The 16,108-nt window shown below is 31.7% G+C and overlaps 2 long non-coding RNA genes across 3 annotated transcripts; both read right to left on the bottom strand.

Annotated features, from left to right (window-relative positions):
* Positions 1 to 1,036: 1,036 nt before the first annotated feature.
* LOC132934859 (uncharacterized) lies at positions 1,037 to 3,593 on the bottom strand. The gene is made up of 2 exons (XR_009663101.1): positions 2,824 to 3,593; positions 1,037 to 1,306 (listed from the first exon to the last, which is right to left on the bottom strand). It is a non-coding gene; the product is annotated as an uncharacterized LOC132934859 (long non-coding RNA).
* Positions 3,594 to 6,353: 2,760 nt separating this feature from the next.
* Positions 6,354 to 12,822, bottom strand: LOC132935659 (uncharacterized). Of its 2 annotated transcripts, none has more exons than XR_009663316.1 (13): positions 12,692 to 12,822; positions 11,537 to 11,621; positions 11,221 to 11,460; positions 10,816 to 10,957; positions 10,546 to 10,763; positions 10,339 to 10,443; positions 10,022 to 10,254; positions 9,181 to 9,942; positions 9,057 to 9,107; positions 7,455 to 7,615; positions 7,235 to 7,379; positions 7,025 to 7,150; positions 6,354 to 6,706 (listed from the first exon to the last, which is right to left on the bottom strand). It is a non-coding gene; the product is annotated as an uncharacterized LOC132935659 (long non-coding RNA). The 2 variants fall into 2 exon arrangements; XR_009663317.1 differs by having other exon boundaries at positions 7,038 to 7,150.
* Between the last annotated feature and the right edge of the window lie 3,286 nt (positions 12,823 to 16,108).

The following is a 16,108-nucleotide window of genomic DNA, read 5'->3' as shown; positions in this document are numbered from 1 at the left end:
CTATATTGTCAATACATTTGTAAAAGTACCAACCACAATCCCGTGAACATAAATGTAGACGCACCCAGAACAGAACATGATTGCACACTTATTCCTTTCCTGATAAAATCTCAACATGGTTGTTCATCAAACGATATAGGTATATGGATATGCGACATGATATACAATACAAAACATACATCATATTATTATGTATTATATACACAATAAAAATATTATTAGCAATTTTCAAAACTATTATTATTGTTGGCGTGGTTAAAAACTGTTTGTTTATATTTTTCTATTTTATTTGAATTTAATATTCCCTAATGGCTAAGAGTATCGACTATTCATTAAAATATCTAACATTGTAAATCATTTTGGTAGGTAAGCGAGCTTGTACTTATTTTCTGTAATTCCCTAGTCCACAAAATTAACGAATAATAAAATATTTACATCCAACTAACATCACTACATCTAACTTTTTCAAGTTAAAAATGCACGTACCTAACTCATATTAATCGTAAAAAAGAACCTCATACAAACAAAGATGTTCTTATCTTTAATTTATTTAACATTTGTCAATAAAATTAAAGTTGTTAAAATTGTTATTCAGTTGACGACTAACAAGGTTACACTCTAGTAAAAGTATAAATTAAAAAATAAAAACATAAGACAAAATTATTATGAACACAAAATTAATTTAATTATAAACTTTGTTGAAATATTACAAATATCTGAAAAATTACTACAAGTTATATTTTACTTAAAAAAAATGCTATTATATTTACTATGGCAATTTGTGTTTGTAAAGCAAGAAAAAAAACATAATTATTTATTGGTAGGTAAGGTCAGGTAATTTAATCTCAATACGGCTCCAGTCTCCATGTACATATTTCAGATAATCTAATTGTTCCGAACTAGTGGCACCTCTGATGTAATATTAACGACTAGACCAGACGTTTTTACACACGTATACCAAGCAGTCCAAATGCCCTAGCCTTGGCACACATACTTCTATCCCACAGCTAGTAGTTCCGTCGGATGGAATCACACGTGCCAAGGCTATGGCAATTGAACATTTAGACTGCATGGAATACGTATATAAAAACGGTTGATCTCGGAGTACGGATGTTACAGGATCGGAGTAATTATATTTCTGAAGTACGCACACGAAAATGGATTTGTTTAGGATTATATTACCATGACCACAGTAGAAGGTGAAAACAATGAATTATTTTTGAGTTTTGAATTTTGAGATTTGAGTGTTACTGCTAGTATGGCCGTCATCTTATTTTTCTTCCGCCCATATTGATGCATAGGACCACTGTAAGCAAATAATAAACAAGTTATTAGTGATACAGTCGTTCAATAGTTTTGGCGAGCACCAAGAAAACATTGGAACAAATCTAGTTTAGCGGCTCCTCGAATCTAACTTTTTTTTTTTGAAACATAAGTAATTTGACGAGTTTAGAACGATGGTGCAAAAATGATTAGTTTTGAAGTTATGGACTTCCATTTTTGGTGTTTTACTCATGCGCGCAACGCTCTATGTTAACGCTCTTAATAAAGAATAAAATTTAAATTTAAACACCTAACAGTAAATCATTCTATCGAATTTAAAAATCCGGATACTGGGGCTCACACAAACAACGTGGAAGGAATGTGGCGCCACGCTAAGGCTTCCCTATCCCAGTATTGCCGAAAGAAAAGATTTTACGGAGGATATTTATCTAAATTCATGTTTTTGAAACGTTTAAAAATTCTAAAATTAATTAATCTGTTGAAAGAATTTTTTACTTATACAGGAAAGCTATATAATCCGTTCGGCGCAATTGAGTATGAATATATTTTGGTAATCAGGCGTCAGATGAATCAGATCCAGATAGTGAATTTAAGTTATGCTAAGAACATAAATTAAAATTAAAATAGAAACAGAATTAAAAATTCAATTAAATTAGAATTAGAATGTATCACTAAAAATAAAAATAAAAATATTATGGTTACAAATTATTATATAATATTGTTAGATTATGAATATATTTTTATTAAATCACTATTTTAACGCTCTTATAATGTGGGCAGTGATTACACAGCTAGCGGCACTCGTCGCAACGCTCTTCGGCGCCGTCTCTACGCTTCGCTAATAGAAAATATCCCCCGACTTGCTATGCAACACCACCTTAAGTAAGTTACAGGGTAAGTTATGTCGTAGAATATGGGCAGTGATTACGCAGGTAACATAAAATAATTATAAAATAAAATAATTTAAAAATTCGTTAATAAGAGCGTTAAAATAGAGCGTTGCGCGCACGAGTAAAACACCGAAAATGGCGAGCTTCGGAAGTCCATAACTTCAGAACTAATAGTTTCCGCAAATTAATTTTTGCACCATCGTTCTAAACTCGTCGAATTACACATGTAAAAAGTCGAATATTCGAGGAGCCGCTAAACCAGATTTATACCAAAACATTATTACACGTGTTCACCAATTTCATAAAACACCGTCCCGTTTCGCTTAAAACTGTTTACCTACTGATCGACATCACTTAATAAATGTTTACAATTAATCATGGGCAGCGGGCGGCTAGTAAGTAGAGTAAAGCAATCGAGCCACGAGGTCCGGCGAAGTGCGATAGATTGTTCGTAAGTGCGTGGGCCGTTACCAGCCCGTGATTAATTGTAAACGTTCATTAAGTAGGTAAAGTCGATAAACGATTTTAAGTGCAGCACAACAGTGTTTTATGAAACTTGTCAACACGTGTGCTAACGTCATCAAGACAAAACGCCAAGATATAAAAGTACGGTCGAGGGGCGTTACGGGTATACAAGACGGGTACTTACATGATCATGACTTTCAGCCGCGTGCTTCTCCAAAATGTTCGCAAATCCACGTTCCAGACCAAGGCAGTCGTGACACAACTAACCTTGGTCCGGACCAAACGACGGAGTTGAAAAAAAACGGCAGGAGCGAAGCGGAAAGCGGCCGACCACGTGCAAAAAAAAATATTGCAAGAGCGGAGAGCGCCCGTCGGCCGAGCGCAAACGCCTCGAAAATGGAAATGCGTCAATGGACGGCGTCCGCCGCCGTGCTCTGCAGCCGCCGCCGCCGCCGACACGGACGCCGTGCGATGACGCTACGGTAGTGCCAACCGTTGCAGAGGTGACCGACGAGAAGCGAGTCTTGTTCATAACAGCCTGGACGGCGTCCGCCGCCGTGCTCTGCAGCCGCCGCCACCGCCGCCGACACGGACGCTGTGCGATGACGCTACGGTAGTGCCAACCGTTGCAGAGGTGACCGACGAGAAGCGAGTCTTGTTCATAACAGCCTGGACAGCGTCCGCCGCCGTGCTCGGCAGCCGCCGCCGCCGACACGGACGCCGTGCGATGACGCTACGGTAGTGCCAACCGTTGCAGAGGCGACTTACGAGAAGCGAGTCTTGTTCATAACAGCCTGGACGGCGGGACGTGTGACCATGGACATAATATACATTTACGTGTCTATGGACGTGGGCATGGATGAAATTGATAAAATAGAACACAATGTACAAATTATTATTATTAATAATAATAATTTCTATACTCAATGCTATCATTCAGTTACTCCGTGACGCCGACTCGATCGTATTTCTGTATCGTGTAAAATAATACTATTATTTATTACGCTGCCACTTTTATAAATAACATCGATGGGTGACACACAATCGATAACGATTGTCGCGTCTAATCGATAATTACTACCAATTGATATTATTATATAATACTATAAGGCATGGTACAACTACAAGACGTAAGTATTGTACTTGTATGTAGCCGACACGGCGCCTGTTACGACAATCTGACGACCCCGGCCTTAGATCACGTACAATCATGGATGGAGCCATAGCCTATATCGACTGTGTAAACAATGGTTTCAAATTAATGGACGGCGCTTGGAGAGAGAAACCAGCGGACGAGGTGTGAGAGAGAAAGAAGCACGACAAATTAAACTTGTCATGGAAAGAAGTATGCGTTTGGGACGATCATGGAAGGTATATTATAGGTTTATAGGTCTATAATGTTTGAAACACAACAGTGAGTCGCGGCTGGTTGAGATGCGTTATCTGCGCACGCGAAGTATACTCGTTACATATTTATCACTAGTTATCTACCATGAATTCGCGGGGAGAATGCTGTGATTGGCATAAATATGCGACAAATATACGCATACACGCGCGGATAGCACATCTCATCCATATTTTGCTATTTAAACTAGTTTATAGGTCTGTAATCTCAACCAGCGACTCGTCGCTTGTGTACTCCAAATATCGGGACATGGCTCCGACAATTATTGTATATGATCTTAGGGCGAGCCAGACACAGATAATATTGCCTATTGTTTATACACTGGACAGAGCCAGTGGCGTATTTAGGTTTCGGGAAGGAGGGTGGTATGAATTTATCCAGTGGTCAATAACTCGGAGGGGCTTCGCCCCACTAGCCACCCATGTAGCCTTAAATTATAATAATTTTTTTATATCATCCACACATACATTGCCGAAATTGTACTTTTATAATATTATATACCATACATGTTTGTATGTTACACGAGATTAAATAATTTGCTAAAACAAAATTCCTATTTCAAATATAATATGTGGCATTTAAACATTATTTTTTTGAAAACAATATAAAATATTCAGTGACAGAGTAACTAATACTTCAGGGTAGTTTTCTAATATATTGAAATGTGTAGGTACATATTATAAATTATTATTATTTATTACATCAACATTTTCAAAACGCAATTTTTATTTGTTAAGAGTACAAATATAAAGTATTGTTTTGGATTCATAGTTCATACTAGGTAACATTGTTATATCAGCTTAAAAAATATTACTAATTGACACTTGTAAATTAAGTATCATACACTTTATTGTAAAAATGGATAACTGTTGACTAGGTACCTACAGACATTTACGATTGTAAAATTAGTATAATAACAAAGTAATAATGCTAACAATTTAGTATACTAAAGGTACTGAAATTGCAATAAAATCACCTTATCATTGCAACAATTTACAACAATTAGGTACTGTGAAAAGTCTAAAATTGAAACGTCGAAGCTGAAATCCGAACGTTTGAGCAATAATGAATGTTATTAGATTATTATATGCGTGTTATGTTCTAAATATGAATATGATGGTATATTATAATATATTAATATTGGATATAATAAATAGTATAAAATATTTAATATTTAGAATATCCCATGTTTATTTTCTCAAAATCAGAGATAATTGTTATTGCAATTATACATATTTAAATATACATAAATATTCCTAATAATTACCTATTTCATACTAGAAATAAAATTGTTAGAGTAGTATATTAGTTAGGCATAGTTTTAAAAATATATATAAATACTGTTTTTTTTTATGGACATTTTAAGTTCAAGTTTGAACAAAATCAAATATTTGAATGTAGAATAACAATGTGAGTTATGTTTTTGTAATTTAAAATTATTATTATTTTTATATATTGTTATATTTTATGAATTAATTTTTTTAAACACAATATGCATTTTTAATGGAATTATTTTGCAAAAATTAATTTATCATATTATTATAATATAATTATGTTTAGTAATAAAGACTGAGTGCTGACCGTCTGTCCTCGCTTTGATTTTTTTTCGTTTACAATCATATAATATTATTGAATTCAAATTTAAGACATCCATTAGAATTACCCACACAACATCTTAATTACCTAATATGCAGTTCCACAACAGATAGGATTAGCCATATTTTTTTTTTTTTGGCTCAATTTGACCCTGGAATCTATGTTTAGTACATAGTTATTATACAGTTGAATTAAATTATAAAAATTACGAATAATAATGATTATGACCGAGAAACGGAGCCTTGCATATATTACGAAGTATAATAATTATTCAATACATATTATATTGTTATTATGGTTATGGCAGTTTATTTTATAATTATAATAATTTGGTATTCAGTAGGTTGAATTAATTTTTGTAGAAAACATTGTATTTATATGCATTCATTCTTATATTTAGAAACCAAGGCATTTAACACTATTCATGGTTAGAAAATAATACTTCACAAAAAAATCCTATTAATAATATTCACTATTTCTTCTAAGATTATGTAAAATATTGAATAATAAATAATACATAAATATAGTTGCTTACATGTTTTGTTGACATAGACCAAAGTTATTTTTGTGATATTATACGGATTGCAGACCCTCCTCCATTTTATTGTGGACTACTATTTCTGAATATATATTGAAGTATAAACCAAAGTATTATTTAAAAAAAACTTTTATTTACTATTATAAACAAACATACTGAATATAAACTGTATTTATTTAACTTAAATGTAATAGTTGATTTAAATTATTTAAAAAGCTTTTTATTGAACGTTAAAAAAAAAAAGGAAAATTGATAGAATAAATAAATGTGTTCATCATAAGTTATAAAATATATGTGTATATTACTACTAGCAACAAGACTATTATAAATGTTAATTAGATATAAAATGTGGTGGCCCATTGACGACTTCTCTACTAAACACACATAAGTCAATGTTACTTCTTGACAATGTTTCCATGGACCAGGTGTTGGGTGTTGGGTTGTACACTTCTATAGTATTAACAATTTTTTCAGATTTGTCTGTTTCTCCATCAATCACATACAATAAACCATTTGGTTCGACTACTCCTATATAGAAATAATATTCAAATAAATAATTTTTTACAGAGATTAATAGTTGAAAACAATAATTATTATTATATTTGCCAGGTAGGTATGTATCGAGAAATATATTAGCAATATAATCCTTCATCTACAGGCATCCATCGACTACTCCTATATAGAAATAATATTTGAATACAATAATTTTTTTACAGAGATTAATAGTTAAAAACATAATTATTATTATATTCGCCAGGTAGGTATGTATCGAGAAATATATTAGCAATATAATCCTCATCATCTACAGGCCTCAATACTATTAAGAAATGTTAATACATCACTAACACTGATAGCATACATAACACCTTTCAAAACTTCTATATTAACACCTTCATGACATACAGAAAGTTCTTCAACTAGATGGTACATGCGTGAGATCATAACATTTGACATACAAATGTTTTGAAAAACCTATGAAATTAAATGTTTTACAAATTTAAATAAAAAAATAAAATATATATTTACTTCATATAAACAATTATTGAGTATACCCACCGCAAATCACTTCTGTAGTCATACTAGCTACCCATTGTTGAACACTGACATCAAAAACCTCTACACTGAATCGTATTTGGAATGATGAAATGCTGAACTGACTTCTATGAAAGAAATTGTAAAGCTTCTAATACAAAATCATTAACTAAATAAATTATAAAAATAATAAATAAAATATATGAATTCATAATGAAGGAATATTTATAAAAATTACATTTACATTTAAAATTATTTTTCAGAAGTGGTTCTTGAACCATAATATTTACTATATATCGGGCGTTGATGCTAATAATGGCAAATGAACATGTTCTATTAATGCTGGCAATACATTTTTCTCCAATCAAAAACATGTTTTACCCATTTAATAACACATTTAATGGCCTACAACAAGAAAAAAAAATCATTAATTTAATATTTTACAAAATATACCTAATTGAATCAGTTGTTTGAGAAACCCTACTTATCTAAAAATATGGTATCACGTTTCATTGCCGGTAGATCTACATATTTAAAATGAATCCAGACTTGTCCATTTTTTTAAATTAATTTTAATAGCGGTACAAATTTTAGGAATCAATAAAAATCCTACTAGAAAAAAAAGTAATTTAAATTTTTCCGAAACATTGGGTTTTGGGATTAATCGGGTTTCCTAAACAACCGATTCAATTACATGAAAACAGAGGCAGTCCTATCATTCGTGTACGATCATCACGGGGTCTCATAATAGATGTTGAGTTCTCACTTTTTATAGCAAGCAAATAAATATTTATTATATTTGTATGGTGTTAAATTTAGTTTCAAATTGTATAGTTTAAATATTTTGATATAATACCATTGTACTAGAAGCACATTAATATTTATTTATTGATAATTATAATTGTTATAAGAACGTAGGCTGTAGTTAAATTTTTTTTTTTATTTGTGTTAAGGCTTCGATTACTAGGTCATTAGCCTGTGGTACTGTAGGGGAGGGTACTGTAGATTTGTTTACACATGTGTGTTTGTTTTGGCAGAATTTTTAATTTGGGCACCTGTAGGTATCTGCCATGTCCTGGTGGAGGATGGCGGCACTTGTTCTCCGGACACTGTGACTTGCCCGAAGAAAAATGCCGCCCACGACCGAGGTATCGAACTTAGTCCGCTCAGCCACTCCGTCCCCCTGTAGTTAAATTATATTTAACTTACTATTTGTTATTTATATCTACACACCATGGTGCTTTTGTAATTAATAAGAGATTTAATACTTAAAAATTAAAGAGTAACATTAACTGTTATGACAATAGCTGTAAAGCTTAGATTTCTACAACTATGTAATATATATAATGATCCCTATTACACACATCCACTTATTTATGTTATTTCTGATTTCATAACACATGTGATTCCAGTATAGTCACTTAAAGTTGCTACTGTATGTCTGTACGGTACCTGCCATTTTTCCCGAATGGTATTTTGCCCGAAAATCCAAAAACCCGAAATCTTTTTTCCCGGATGCATTTTTCCCGATGGTTATTGTTCCCGAAATAAAATATTTCAAAATTTAATTAATAGCATATTGTCACGGTCCATTACTGCTGATATTAATACATACCAGGAGCTACAATTTCTGAAGGCGATCGCGCATAATATTGTTTTGTAAGTAATAAATATTTTATTGTTTGTTTTATTTTTTATATGTATTTATTTTTATTATTATAAATAAAGGCCTCAACAACATACCTAATAAATTGGCCACTTTATACGTATTATAAATTATCGATTTTTATCCATACGACATTAAAATACAAGTACTTAAACAAAATTTGTTAGGAGTCCAACATACCAAATTGATCCACCATCAGTTACCAATCGTATAAAGCATGAATCTTCATTTCTAAAAACAAAAATAGGATTATTTCAGTAATATTTATTTTCAAAGCAAATAAAATCACTTTCAACATACTTACCTAAATTTTGAGTCTTCAAGTAGTCGTCTAACAGAGTAAGAATGTATTGAGAATATACCATTTATTCGTTCAGATCCATTGGTTTCCAGAATTTGCCTTAAAACATTTTCACACGATGAATCCATTTCATTTCCCAACATATCAAACACTTTTAAAACATGTTTAAAATGATTATTAATTTGTATATCATAATTTTTTGTGTTAAAACTAAATACTTAATTTAAATAATTAGTAAGCAAAAAAAAAAAAGTTCCTATTAAAACATTACCATTTAGAAATTAACAAATATTAAGTTATTATAAACCCGGGTGAGGGATGGCGGCACTTGTTCTCCGGACACCGTGACTTGTCCAAAGAAAAATGCCGCCCATGGCCTAAAAATCGAACTCGGGTCGACTGCGTCGCAGCCGACGCCTTAGTCCGCTTTGGCACTCCGTCCCCCAATGAATATTTAGTTGAACCTAATTGAATCAGTTGTTTAAAATTGATAGAATAAATATTTGTTTCATCATAAGTTATAAAATATATGTGTGTGTTATTACTACCAATAAGACTACTATAAATGTTAATTAGATATAAATTGTGGTGGCCCATTAACGACTACTCAACTAAACACACAGAAGTCAATGTTACTTCTTGACAATGTTTCCACGGACCAAATGTTTGATGTTGGGTTATACACTTCTATAGTATTCACAAATTCTTCAGATTTATCTGCTTCTCCATCAATCACATACAATAAACCATCTGATTCGACTACTCCTATATAAAAATGTTATTCAAATTCAATATTTTTTTACAGAGATAAATAATTACAAACAATAACTATTATTATATTCACCAAGTATGTATCGAGAAATATGTTAGCAATAAAAGACCATACTCCATCATTTGATGGACAAATTTGTGTATAGGCCTCAATGCTGTTAAGAAATGTTGATCCATAACTATCCCTGATAGCATACATAACACCTTCCGAACCTTCTATATTAACATCTTTATGACTAGGTAGTTCATGTGTGGGATAATACCATTTGACAGACTTCAAATGCTTTGAAAGCCAAAACCTCTTATCTATTACATTAAATGTTTTATAAATTTAAATAAAAAAATTATATATTTATTCACTTCATGTAAACAATTATTGAGTATACCCACAGGCAAATCACTTCTATAGTCATACTAGCAACCAACTTTTGAACATTGACATCAAAAGCCTCTACACTGAATCGTATTTGGAATGGCGAAATACTGAACTGACTTCTGTAAAAGAAATTGTAAACCTTCTAATACAAAATCATTAACTAAATAATTAATATTTTTTTACAGAGATTAATTAAAAACAATAATTATTATAATATTCACCAGGTAGGTATATATAAGCAATATAATCCATCATTATTCTACAGGCCTCAATACTGTTAGGAAATGTTGATACATCACTAACACTGACAGCATACATACCACCTTCCAAAACTTCTATATTAACACCTTCACGAAATACAAACAGTTATTTAACTAGGTTATTCATGTGTGGGATCATAACGTTCGACAGACTTCAAATGTTTTGAAAAACATCCTATCTATAAAATTAAATGTTTTACAAATTTATACAAAAATAAAATATTTATTTACCTCATATAAACGATTATTGAGCATACCCCACGCTGATCCGCTGATCACTTATTGAGTCATACTAGCTACCCATTTTTAAGCACTGACATCAAAAACCTCTACACCGAATCCTATTTGGAATAGTGAAATGCTGAACTGATTTCTGTAAAACAAATTATAGAGCTTCTAATACAAAATCATTAACTAAATAAATTATAATAGTAATAAATAAAAAATATTAATTAATAATAAAGAAATATTTATAAATATATATTTAGAATTATTTTTCAGAAGTGGCTTTTGAATTACGTTACTTACTATACATTGGTTGTTGATGCTAATAATAAAAAAACCTTGAGAAGGTAACTATAATTAATTTAAATAATTTTGATAGAAGATTATAACAATTCAAATAATTATTTATACCTGTACATTTTCATTGGTGACCATAATTTTGCCAGTATAAATATATATAATTATCATCTAAAAATAGTAGTAAAACGGTGGGATCCAACTCATATTATCAAGACTTGAATTGTTGCTCTTCTCAAAACTGTTAAACACAGCTCGGAAATATGGACTATCTGCTACTAAAACATTTTTTTATGTCCTAATAACATTGATTCACTCTCAGTTACCAAAACAATTAAGCATGAATCCCCATTTCTAAAAACAAAAATAATATTATTATGTTACTAATATCTATTTTACAAGCAAATAAAATCACTTTCACCGTACTTACCTAGATTGTGAGTCTTCAAGTAGTCGTCTAACAGAGTGCTGGTGCATTGAGAATATAACATTTATTCATTTAGATCCATTGGTTTCTAAAAAATTAAAAATTAAAATTCATTACTTTTTTAACATTATAAATGTACAAATAAGTAAATTTTACTATTAAAAAAAAATTTACCTACATACCTTATGTATATTTAATAAAAACTTAATTTGGCATAAGAAAAGAAATTATGAATATTATTGATATAGTTTGTAGAAAGCCCTAAGGTATATGTGATAAGTGATGACTGTAAAATGGAATTTAAAAAAAAAACTATTTAACACAAAATTAATTCCAAAATTAATAAACTTAAGAATATGTATAGAAATAGTTAGGTATTTGTTTTGTTTACATAAATATTGTTATTGGCCTTACCTATTTGATATTATTAAATTTTGTACAACATTGGGGCTATTAACATTATATATTAAAGGACAAAGGTAATATTTCTTGTGCAAATCTCATTAAATAATAATAATAAAAAAAAATTTTATTAGGTAAGTACTTATTATACTTAGGTAATATTAGATAAGTTATTTGTTATGTTTTTAATTTAGTTCTTTATTTATACACCTAATGTATTTATTTTATACATAAGTAATCTTATTATATTTTAATTTTAAACATACAGTAATATTTAATACACTTTAATAAAATTGTTTAAAAAATTAATTAAGTGCAAGTATAATAATGTTATATTAATATATCAATAACAAAGGTTTGTTTTGTTATAGACTGATAGTACAGAACGATACAGAAGTGACATTCGATCACCTAAATAGGTTCTTGTTTACCTTTGATCTGAAGTCTGAAAGACTAAAAAACATGAAAACCAACCAGCGCACCAAACTGAGTTTATACGATAAACAAACGTTAGGGACACAAACCTTACGGAAACATTTAACTATTTTCGTGTTATTATAGTTTTAAATTATAATGTTATAGTCACTCGATTCACCCAATTTAAACAGCGTTCTAATCCTAGCTTATACGCAACTAATTTATTCTGACTTCAGTTTATAGGTACTTTTAATAAACAAATTTTTTGAATAAAAATAATACCTACACATTTTGTCTTTCTTCAATATACAAAATAAATTACAAGTAAAAAATACTTACGTAGACTATCTAAATATTGACGATGTTAATTACTGACTAGGTAATGTTGAACAAAACAGCAATATTCACTTTCGCCAAGGTACACCTGATACGCTTTTGAAAAACAAGAACTTGGTAGGTAAGCATCGAAAAAAAATTCCTTTTTTAAAAAATATCTTATAGACAAACGATGAATATTGATAATTTTATAATGTTATCACAAACGTAATAATGCAGCCAATGAGAGCTCGCGATCTCAATGTACGGCACGAACTAAGATAATACTATCTTAGTTAATAGTTCATGATGTACGGTATGCTTGTATTCTACCCACAGACGTTTAGATTTAATGGATTCTATACAATGGGTATTCTATTCTTTTATACTTGATGCTACCATAGACTTATAAACCAACGGACAGCGCTTAGAGAGAGAGAGAGAGGTCAGGGGTACGATATACCTAGGGTAAAAGAGAAAAGAGATTGTGGGGGAAATATAGTGTTAGTTTCGTACGTCAATGATTACCCCCTTTAATATGTTCTTTCTCTCTTTTCTCTCTTCGTTCTTTCTCCTTTCTTTCTCTCATATGAATCCCGTGCATGGACGGCAGGGGGCGGAGTGGAATGCGCTGTCCATTAGTTTATTACGTCTATGACGCTACCGTAGGTGACTTTGTGACCGGCGATTTTCGGTTTGGTGCCATTTCTGTGGTGTACCAAGTTGCCTCCCGAAGTCGATAATTTGTTATACGAATAAATTGCCTGCCGAGTGGTACACCCGGGCGCCAGATTCACTGGTGTACAATTACAAAGGCAATAGGACGATATTATAGGCGGGTTCAAAAATATTTAGATTTGTAAATGATTTAAATGATTTTGTTTTTTTGCTGTCGTTGTAAATGTAAATAATAGTTTTGTAATTTCTTACGAATATGGGTGTCAAGACCGTAACGCATATATCTCGCCATCCGGCCGGCACACGCATACACTCACACACACACACACACACACATATCTGTTACCTGTTCGTCCCTATAATATTATGTTGATATTATTGTTTTTATTTTAGTTTATAATTGACGTCCGTGTCAGCTGTGAGTTATATAATATGTAGATTAGAAAAGCCGGACGAGCCGGTACGCGAAGCACGGCCGCCCAAGATGTCACCAGACCGTTACGTAGTGTTAACGTAGGTACAACCAGTGGCGTACATTCAAATTTGCTCTGGGGGGGGGGGGGGTTTAAAAAAAAATAACCAGCACTAAAACCTTCTCTTTGCAACGACCCATTTTCCTAACAATCAAACACATTACACGCATAAACATTAATAGGCAAAATAGCAAAACAAATACAAAGGTTTACGTAACTCATGGCAGTTAAATATTATTTAATATGCTTGTTATGTATAATAGTTGTACGGTACAACTATAATTTTTACGTGCGAAAAGCGCCGTTCTTTTTATATTATTACAATATACTATACCTATTGAACATTGTGGGCGCGAATCGCCATCCTTGTAATTTTATTAATTCATCTTTAGTGAGCGCTAATCGCCACTAAAGTATTATTATAATAATATTATATTGTGCAAGCGCAAATCGCCACGAAGACTTATTTTATTTATTGTCATATATTATACATAATTTGCAATTATTGTAACTTGTCAATTATTACATTGCTCAAAATCGATTGTGTTAACATTGTATAGTGATTAGCTACAGGACCAGCTGGCCAGCTGGCTGCGCTCCACGATCTGTGAGTTATTTATTGTTATTATATATTTTATATTACAGCTCAATTAGCTGCCTTCAATTATTATATTGTTGGGCCACATATTTATATTATTCTTTAGCAGCTCAAATAGCTTGCCATATTATTAGTTTATTGTATTGTTGAGCCAGTAGCGTATATTACACTTTTACGAGCTTACAGCTAAAACGGCCAATATTATTATCTATCTAGATTGTTTTTATACTTTATAGGTACTTGATGTTGCTGTGATTTATATATATTACTGTTTTTGATTATTGTGTACAATACAGCAACTCATTTTTACCAGCAACCGTGTTACTCATTTATTTATTTATTTATTAGACTTACCCTTTTTGTCACTAGTTTTTAAGCATACACACCCACACATATACACACCTTACACATCACCACACCACATAGCTCACTAGTATTTGCGCGGCGAACCCAACCAATTCTAGCTGAGCCAGTAGCGCCGAATTCTATATCAGGTAGGGCATCTGCCCTACCTCGTACTATTTTGGTAGTGGGTGGCGCAGTGGTTGGGTCAGCGAGTTTATTATAAGTTATAGTAAATTATAAATAAAAATAGTTTATAATTAAGTCTTTAGTATTTAAGTAGACTTATTTATGTAGCCTGAAGCCTAAAACCACAATAATATTATAGTTAATAGATATTATATACACAGGTATACGATGATAATATTATTATATCATTAATTCTGTTGTCAATGTTTGGTATATAATATACTTATCTATGGTTTGGTTATTTGGTCCATGTGTTTAAGTGGCTTAGCCAGAGTGTTAACATGTAGCGAAAAAATTCGTTACGATGAGTGGATATTTTTGTACGAAAATAGAATTATCAATATAATATTATTATTCGTGAAACGTCGAATTGTGCCGAGTAGTGAGGGCTCTGCATTGTTGCGACGGCCGACGGTCGATCTTATTAGGTATTTATATTGTCGACACACGAAAATTATTGTGATATTGACAATATTGTGATTTGTGATTCAGTGGTTGAATTTGAGTGTACTATCAAATATTTTTTGTAAACGTCGAATATTATTGATCATGGGATGGGGTGGTGGTGTTTCATAGTTTTAAAAGTTTGCCCTACCTGATTTTTTTGGTTTCGGCGCCACTGAGCTGAGCTATAACAGATATACACACCGAGCGTTGCGCGAAATCCTAGTGGTACCGGGCGCACGGTCTATATTTGTATCGTCCCGGCCCGAACAATGGGTATTGAGTATTGACTAACTAACAACTCTGACTAGTCATAAACACATTATATTTTACTTCAACTTGTAAAATAAATATATATATATTAATTTATAGTTTAGTATAAAATTATATCGTAATTATACGTAATTTATAAAAATTGCGATGCGTAAATGTCATTTCTAACAAAATCTACGGGAAAACACCCAATGCCTATTTTAACAATAGCGATAAAATATGATGCGCAAATACGTCCCACGTCAAATGATTGCCAGTGCTTGAATTGGGAATTATCAAGTATACTCGGCCCAACGATTTAAAAACTGCGTTGCAAGTGCAAAATGATTTGACACAGAACCGTGGGGACGAATTACTGAATTTTTAAAAAACATTTCAGCTTAGCGTGATATTATAATATATACAAACTATAATACAAATAGCACAAGGTTGCCTAAACCATAG

Source organism: Metopolophium dirhodum, chromosome 1 (genome assembly GCF_019925205.1).
Source record: "Metopolophium dirhodum isolate CAU chromosome 1, ASM1992520v1, whole genome shotgun sequence".
Lineage (NCBI taxonomy): Eukaryota > Metazoa > Arthropoda > Insecta > Hemiptera > Aphididae > Metopolophium > Metopolophium dirhodum.
Note: the sequence above shows the minus strand (reverse complement) of the source record. Positions and strands in the feature narration are given on the sequence as shown.